We start from the raw sequence: 9,483 nt of genomic DNA, 5'->3' as shown, positions 1-9,483 counted from the left end.
GCCAACACTAAGGATAGATAGTGGGTGCTCTTTAGTGGAAAGAGTTCACTGAATTGATCCGTACGAATCCCTGAATGGTATTATACCGAACTGTCAATCAGGTTGATTCACGTCACGGTTGTGTAAGTGGTCCTTAGACCTGAGACACCAAAGACGTCTTGTGGACGGACGGTTGTACTTTGGCTATTGCCAACGAGTCTCTAATCATGGGATTCTAAACGGTCTTAGTTCGGATGCATCAAGAAGTACACGAAGGCGATTGAGTGGTCAAGATGGGATCGTCCACCCTCGGTATAAGAGGTGACAGCTCAAGGAAGATGATGCGATGAAGTCCTTGGCCAAGGCAGTGAAATATCGGAGAAGAGTTCTCCGATGATTTTCGAATGCATCAGTACTAACTCGGATGATCGATTAGGGTTTGACAGTTGACCATACCCTAAGTCATCCAAGGAGCGTCAAGTGGATGAGGGATTATACATACACGATAACCGATGACGAACAGGTTCCATGAGTGAGTCGATACACACTCCTTTGTATCTTCTAGGACACGAGGTGTAGCTTGGCACCCCACGTGTCGGAGTCTCGACCTATCGATTGGGTTAAATCGATCCGATGTTAATTAATCTATATGATGATATAGTTAATTAAGTTGGAAGGGCAATAAAGGTTATTGGGCCGTTGGAGTCGTTAACTAGACTGATACATGGGCCTAGAGGGTCACACGCAAATGGTCTTTTGGACGTTGGAAGATATACTTAATTTTTTGGGGTTTTTATGAAAAATACCCACTTAGTATAAATAGGGGAAGGCCCTGAACGAAATTCACCCAGGCCAGAATTGTTCAGGGGCCTTTCCCCTTCTTCTCCACTCTCCCCTCACCCCTTCTCCATCCCTGATGTGATCGGGACGACGTAACGACGCCGACGGAGAAAGAACGGGGCTCGTCAACGAGAAGGAGGAGATCCGACGCACCGAGGACCGCGTGGATACGTCTAGAGGCTTCACACTTGAGCAGCTCGACTCGTCTCACTCCGGGATCGAAGAAATCGCGAATGAGATTCGTGCAAAGGTACGTCGTTTCAATGTTTGGGTTGATGCCGTTCGATTCGCAAAAGACTTCCGCTGCACATCGTTTTAGATTTATTCATCCAAGTCAAGGCCCCTAGAACCCAACACCCACTGGATTAACGCCAACTGGAAGCTCTGTGAGCTACTCCTTGCTATCCGGCAGATCAAGGGATCCCATTTCGGCACCAACTTGGCGAGGATTGTCTTGGAAGTTGCATATGAATATGGAATCGAGTCGAAGCTTTGTGACATCACCACAGACAATGCATCTAACAACAGAACGATGCTGGTCTCTACTGTAGACCAACTGAAGACTGTAAACCCAAAGTTCACTGTCAATCGACATGTACCATGCGTTGCCCATGTACTCAACCTCGTAGTCTAGGTCAGATTGAAGATCATTCGTAATCTTGAGACACCAGCAAGTAGTATGCTATGATGTCGAGATTTTCACACATATGCAGCATTGGACACGGATGAACCAACTGAATCACTAGTCGACGAATATAGTACAACGACAGCTGCACCCTTGGGAATAGCCGTTTCACGTGTGCAAGCCATCGTCAATGCTATTCAGGGGTCCGCGCAACAAATGGAGAAATACGTTGATATGTGAAAAATGTTTGAGCTCCCAAACTCAATCAAGATAAAGGTTGACTGCCCAACGCACTGAACTCCACCTTCACTATGTTAGAGAGCGCTCTTGCCAAGAGAGAGTTACTGGACCATATGGCCGTGAGGTTCCTTTCGACGTCGTTTAAGGATTATGCCCTATGTCAGGAGGACTGGGAGTTGATTGAAGAATATCTGTGTATCCTCAGGCCACTATGTCAGGGTTCCAACTATGTGTGTTCTGTGAATAAATTGCCAATCACTGAAGTAACATCATTGATCGCGGACCTGAAGACTCAGCTTGAGCAGGCTATGTGCAGTGTTGGGGCAACTTTGGATGTCGAGCGGAGGGATGCATTGCGCTCGGCGTGTAGTGCTATGCATAACAAGTTGATGTAGTATGCAATGGTACTTTGGGGCAATCATACTATGGCGACCGCAGCGACACTAGATCCATTCTCCAAAATAGACGTTATGCATCCGTCATATCGCCAAAATGTGCTTTCTTATCTTGGCGGTCTTTTAGACCGCGCGTGTAATAAAGATGCAACTGAATGTGAGTCAGAGCAAGGCGAACCATCTGAAAGACGTCGTCCACAACATTTTGTATCCTCCAGGTGACAATATACATGTCCATGCAAGAGTCAGCGACCACACTCAACCCCTAGATAGGATCTCGAAAAGTATCTAAATATCCCGTGTAGTGAGGAGGAAGATAGTCCACTAAGCTGGTGGAAGAACATCGGAACTCGATACTTTCCAAACCTGACAAAAATTGTGTCCCAATTTCTTGCCATAAGCCCGACCAGTGCACTAGTGGAGCGGCTTTTTTAGTTGGCCGAGGCATCACCACGTATCGAAGAGCACGCCTAGATGCAAAGAGCATTGAGATGTTGATGATGCTTCCTGCATGGTTCTGTCACGTAGAGCAGTACTCATTGACTCTGATGATGACGATGACGATGATGACAGCTCCTGTAATGGTGAGTTACGTTTTATCACTTTCTGACCTTTGGCTGAGCATGCTTATTTTTCTTATCTCTCTCCTTTCCATGTAATAGCGTAAGCGGAGAAAAACACGAAGGCAGTGGACGGGTTTACATCCTTCCTGCTTTATTGTAAGTCGTGCTTCTACCCCATCTATGAATGCAGATATTTGTCTTCCATATGCATGCAAAGAATCTCTTTCTAATGAGTTAGTTTGAATTTTTTCCCATAACTCTTATCTTCCGTCTCCAAAATTCCATTTCTAATGAGAATGTAGGACTTTGTTCTCGCTCAACTTCACTTATCCGCAATATCGACTACGTCTCTCAACTTTATTTACCTATTTTAGATTTTGTTCTCGCTTTGAGACTTTTAATATTTCTGAGGTAAACTTTTGTCAAAGAATTGTCTCCCAAATTGTTGCTCATAGATATTTGTCTTCCATATGCAATGCAAAGAATCTTTCTTAGATGTGTTATGTTGGAAGCTAAGAGGGGGGGTGAATTAGCTTATCTTCTTTTTGTTTACCTAGTTAGCTTTTAAGATTCCTTGATTTGACACTCACCTTCTTTCTCTCGAACACTTAGATTTACTTGGTTCCTCGATCCGCTTAGTGATCGAGTCAATCCAAGGCCCCCTTTCGAGTCCAAATTAGGACTCAGGATAATCTTACTAAGAATCCTCCCTTGTAAGGTACCCTAACCCAACTTACAGAGTTGCTTCTGCAGAGGAGTCTTCCGATGGCACGTCACGTTCTTTGGTGCACGAGCTTCAACCCCGAACCGCCTTCGGGTAGACCGTCACGAACTCTTCCTCGTACGTTAACTTCCCTCGTCACCGTCACGTCCTTGGTGCCACCAACGTCACCTCCCTGCCTTCTTGATCTTCGTCACCTGTTCAGATTAGTGGAAGAAACGATATGCCGCTCCCCGTGATTGATCAAAGGTCAATCACCGCTCTCAATGATGTATGAATGATCAAACAAACTAAGATTCAAATGTAATATCAAGATAAATTCTGAAAACCTGTTTCATAAGTACTTTGAAGATCAACAAATCAATTCCTCTTAATCACTTTCAAAAATAATATCAATCCCTTCACTATCCTTCACAAAATCTCATAAAAATCACCACTAACTCAATGATTGTGGAGGAAACTATCACCCTATTCAGTAAATAAATGAATGATGAAAATTAAAAACTTCCCTTATCAATGGAGAAGCACAGCCACACTAATTGCAGGGGAGAAACTTCACAAGAAGCAGCACTTTCTTCTTCAAGAGTAGCACAATAGAGATGTTTTTCAAAAGGGATACCTCAACCCTTTCTCTGAAGGGGTATTTATAGGGGCAGAGGGGAAGATTGTAATTTTCTGAGAATTTCGAAAAAAATTCGAGCTCGAAAGGAGCTGTAATTAATTTTTTATGATTTTTCAAAGTTTTATAGAAAGTTTTCTTAATTAAAAAATTAATTATAGTAATTAATGCTAACTAAAGTAGTTAGGTTTAATATAGGAATTTCAAAAGTCAGAAAAAATACGATTTTTAGAAATAAGAAATGATTTTGGAAAGTCAACCGTCGGACCCGACCTTTGGAATAAATCAAATTTCCTAATTCGATTTTTCGGGTCCAAAGTACATTATATATAAATAATTTATTTCTACACTAAGAGATGACTTCTGGCGCAATGGTAAATCGCTTCATTACTGAGGCGGAGGTCTTGGGTTCAAATCTCGTTCTCCCCATATATATATATATATATCTAATTCAATCTTTAGTAGCGGACCCGACCTCAGATTTAACTGGTTAAATCCGCCCGTCGGGTCCGCCACTAAGGCTAATGGGCTCCGCCCATTTAGGCCTTATTGGGCCCTTCTTAAATGAACTAAAATGCCAGAAATTTATTTAGAAGTCAATTTTTCACTATTTAAAATACTTTTAATTGTTTAAAAAATTCAGAAAAATATTTATAGTATTTTTAAAGTATTTAAAAATATTTCTAAGGCTTCTGAAAATAATTTCAACATACATTAAATATGAAATGACTTTTTAAAATATTTTAAAGTATTAAAATAACATTTTAATACTTTAAAACTATTTTCAGGAATTTTAAAAAAACATTTTTCATTCTCCCAAGTACTTTATGATTTATTCTAGTTTATTTTATAGTTTTAACACATTTAAAAAACATAATCTTAAAATATTTTAAGCTCTAATTATAAATTAATTTCTTAATTATAAATTCATGATATTAATGTAATTTAGTGTACATTAAAACACAAAAACCTCAACACGTTACTTTGAATTTATTTTTCTTAGCTCTTATCTTCATTTCTGAAAATTCCATTCATAATCTGAATTTATACACTACCATTTAAAATCCACGATTTTGAATGCGTCACTCATCTTCACTTCCGTAATTTAGAATTTCGAATGTTCTCGCTGTGAGACTTTGAAAATCTCTGAGGTAGATATCACTATGGCGGGAGATAGTTCTCTTTCTTCTACTTTGGTGAAATTGATCCTTTATCCTCTTGTGGGTTAACCTTGAAGCTCTATTTCCCTCGATCGAGCTGTAAAAAATGGCAACACCAGTTCATCATAGAGCATTTCTCTGGTTTATTTTTGGTGGGTTTGCCCATTTTGAGTGGTATGTCGCTCTACTATTTTAGTTCTATATATGGGTTCGAAATTTTTTTTGTCTTTCCTTTCCTTTTTTCTCAAATTATGAGAAAAGACTGTGATTTAAGTTTTTCTTTATAGTTTGTAGGCGGAGATGACCTTGTTTTCTTGGATGTGATCAGTTTTACAAATTTTGGTTATTGTTTAGGGTTGAATGCTGTTGTTTGTATCTTCTTATCAAGACGAAGGTGAAGATATAAGGGTTCAAGTGTCTCGAGCATGCAGCGTTTTGTTACCCATTAATCACATTTGATTTCTTCTTTTCAATAACATTTTTACATTGTTTCCTTAGGACTTTGATTTGATTTTAGTGTGTACAGAGTAAATGTGCGAGATGTGAGACGGCCATCTCAACACCGTCACTCTACACCAAAAGTGAAGGTGATTTTGAGCGAGTTGGATGGACGGCTGCATGAACTCTACATCAATATTCTGTCTCAGATTCTGAAAAAAACGCTCCCTACTTTCTAGTTCACCTTTGCTGTGATTGATGAACACCACATGCCCACATCTAGCACTACTCTGAATTTCTTTTCCATTTTAGTTTGTGTGTTATCCTTTTAACTCCAATGGACATCTCGAAGGGTAGTCGTAAGAAATATATGGAATTTTCTATTGCTCATCTCATTGTAAGATGGAAATAAGAGTACTTAAGAAGACTGATCAATTATGCACACCATCTGGCATATTTAAGCAAGGAAATTCCATGATGGAGTACCCATCTTTTTCATTTGTTATAGACTTTTTAATAAACTATTTCATTAGATTGATATATTTGGGAATCAACTAATGAACTATCAACATTCATCTGGAATTTAACTAATGAATTTTGAATTCAAATTCCTACTACGTAACAATCAAATGAATTTTTGCAAAATAATTATTTCACACCTTGGTGGGCTTTAAATAATAAAACTTTTACATCTGCCAAAAGATTTATTGCATTCTTCGTGAAATTAACTAAAGGATAAAGTGTATATGAAAATCAAAATTTAGGCTACTTATCTGGCAAAGTAATCAAATATCGCAATTAACTACTACAATACAATTATAATTTCATGTATGAAAGATATTTTTATTGCTAGTTAATAATGGATTAAATTTCAATTTTTCAAAATTTTCAAATGTAAGCAAATATTTTTATTGGAATTTTGACAAATTATTAAATTCAAAATTCATCCACCTTTCGTCCGTCCACCGTCCGAGTCTTCCGAACGGATGATTTTTTTGTCCTATGGTACAAAATACGTCCCGTCCGGTCGTCCAGTAATTTGTCCGTGCCCCTGGATGGGAATTTTTTTGTCCCGAGATGAAAAATTTGTCTCGTTCGCGTCCCGGATCTATACATGCGACCATTTGACTAGAACGCCGCAAGTGATCTCCTCCTTCGGTCGCTCGGATATGACCCGGGGGTCCCGTTGCCCCCTTGACCACTTCTTCCCACTAATGTGACCACTTGCCCCACCGCTCGTGCTCGGATGTGATCTCTGAACCGTCCATCTCCGAAGTCGGTCCATCTGTCATGCCACCACTGTTCGCACTCAAGATTACCCTTGCCTCGGGCCTCCTCATCAGCTTCACGATGGCTGCGACTCTCTTCTAGTGTCCAAAACACAATCCACAAGTCACATTCCTCCTCCTTTACAGTATTATTACCTTCGTTACTGCTGGTTTCTTTTGCTCCTCTACCGAGAGTTTCTGAGTCATAACAATAGCCATCGAGTTTGTGTTAGGGAATTTATTCGTCGGGGTGGGATCTACATCGCTCTTGGCGACAGATGTAGACCCTCACGAACGGTGCTCATCCCCCACTCTGTCGGCCTTCGAGCTGATCATCTAGGTCATTTGGAGCTTGTCCGTTGTTAAGACCTCTCGTGTCAACTATTGGGGCGATCGTCTTGGGTGATTCAGTTTCTGTCACTCTTCTCGTTATTTTTCAAATGAACGCATCATTTATCCACGTTGCATCACGCATTCTCGCCTGCTCCCATGTGGTGTGACACGAGCCGTTTGATTCTGACACGTCATGTTACATTAGAAAGGGCACATATTTCAAGCACCTAGAGCAACCAGATTTGAGAGCCCCCCATTTCTCCACTCTCTTCTCCACTCAACCAAAGAGAGTGTCTTCATGGTGAGAAGATCTTGAAGATTTTCAATGAGAATTGAAGAAGAAGAAGTGGAGACCCAAGCGCCAAGTGGTTGCATGGATACTTCTAGAGGCCGGGCATGTGAACGGCTTCAAAATGATTTAGAGTGGCAAAGTCAAGGGTGGAACAAGTTCCATAAGGCACATTTAATGAATGTTTCAAAGATCGATTTTGAATCGATCAACACACTTTCGCATCCATGGAATCATGTTTTTCATGGATGAACGAAGGCACATATCCCAACAGAACACAGGAATGGAGTCAAGAGGATCCTTAACCACATCGAAGGGACCTTGGATTTTGGGCTCAACTACAAGAAGATAGGAGACCAAGAGCTGATTTGGTACAATAACAATGATCATACTGACCATATAGAAGATAGAAATAGTACTTTAGTAATGGCTTATTTCCTTGGAGGTAATATAATATCATGGACATCACAGAAACATAAAATGTCATCATGTGAAGCTAAGTAGGTATTTGTCACATGAGCAGCTTTCTAGGGGATCTGACTTGCACGATCGATTGTTGAGTTGAATAATGAGAATGTGATGGTAGTGAAGCTTATGGTCGGCTCTTGAGTTGTTTTCTTCTCTCATCCACTCCATTTCCTTCTTGAATTCTTGGAGCATTCCAATCATTTGAGCGTTCATTTGCTCCATTTTATCTTTCTTCTCCTGCACATTCCTATAGAACTCATCATATGAAAGGTTAGTAGTTTGATGAAAGTTATTGTGGTTGAGACTTGGATAAAAACTTCTTTGTTCTTGTTGAAAAGGTAGAGAATTTCGATTGGTATTCCTTGGCATGTTATTCTTGGGATATCCACTATCTCTATCCCAAGAATTTTAAACCATAGGTCTATTCATCTTGGATTTCTCAATAGCCATAACTTGTTCATGCAGTAGACAATCTAGTTCTACATGATCACCACTAGAGCAACGAAGGCAAAGGGAAATATCTGTTTGAGAAGGATGAGAAGAATTAGGTGATTTTAAACTATCAATACATGTAGTTAAGTCTGAAACAATTTTTATTAGTTGTTCAATTCACATATGAGGTTCAATAGCGCTTACATCAATCATCCCACCTCTCTTAGAATTTTCATTTTTCCTATTGTGATTAAGAGCAGCATGATATGCATCATTTCATGCTAGTGTTTCAAAAATGACAAGTGCTTCATTTAAATATTTATGCATAAATGTACCTCCATTGGTGGCAGCTATCATCTTTCTGTCCTGATCTATTAATCCTGCATAAAAATATTGAAAAATTTCCCAATCTTTTATAACATGGTATGGACATTTTCGTGTTAAGCCTTTTAAATTTTCCCATGCTTCGCCAAAAGACGCATCAGGCCCTTGACAAAATTCTCTTATCGCTCATCGATATGAATTTGTCTCTCCCACATAGTTAAGTTTTTTTAAGAATGTGATTTTACATTTCCTTCCATGAATCCAAGTTCAGAGATACAGATGTAAACCAACTTCTGGCTTTATCTCTAAGAGTGAAGAGGAATAATCACATTTTAATAAACTCACTCATAAAATTATGAAAGTGAAATGTTTGAAATCAAAGTGAATTCTTCCAAATGTTTATATGTCTCTTCCTGAGATAAACCATGAAATTTAGGGAGTGATTAAATCATATGATGATCAATTTTCAAACTTGCGCCCTCATCTATAGGTGCATTAATCTTAGTAAGTGGCTCATATCCTCGAGGAGCAGGATATTTATTTAATCTACATCGTCTATTTCCTGCATTTTCATTTATAACAAAATCCTGAGGGTGATCATTTTGATTATTTGAAGCCTCTCCTCTATCTCCTTCACTTTCATTCTCATTTTGTTTTAGTGATCGTCTACATTCATGAGGAAATATGTCCTAGAGATCGTAATAATTAAAGAGTGTTCAGGATGAGACCTGTACCTTTTCTTCGTGTCTTCATTGGTCTCATGGATCTGATTGCACTACTTCAATCAAA

The sequence above is a fragment of the Wolffia australiana genome, chromosome 3 (assembly GCF_029677425.1).
Source record: "Wolffia australiana isolate 7733 chromosome 3, ASM2967742v1".
Lineage (NCBI taxonomy): Eukaryota > Viridiplantae > Streptophyta > Magnoliopsida > Alismatales > Araceae > Wolffia > Wolffia australiana.
This window is presented reverse-complemented; position numbering follows the sequence as displayed.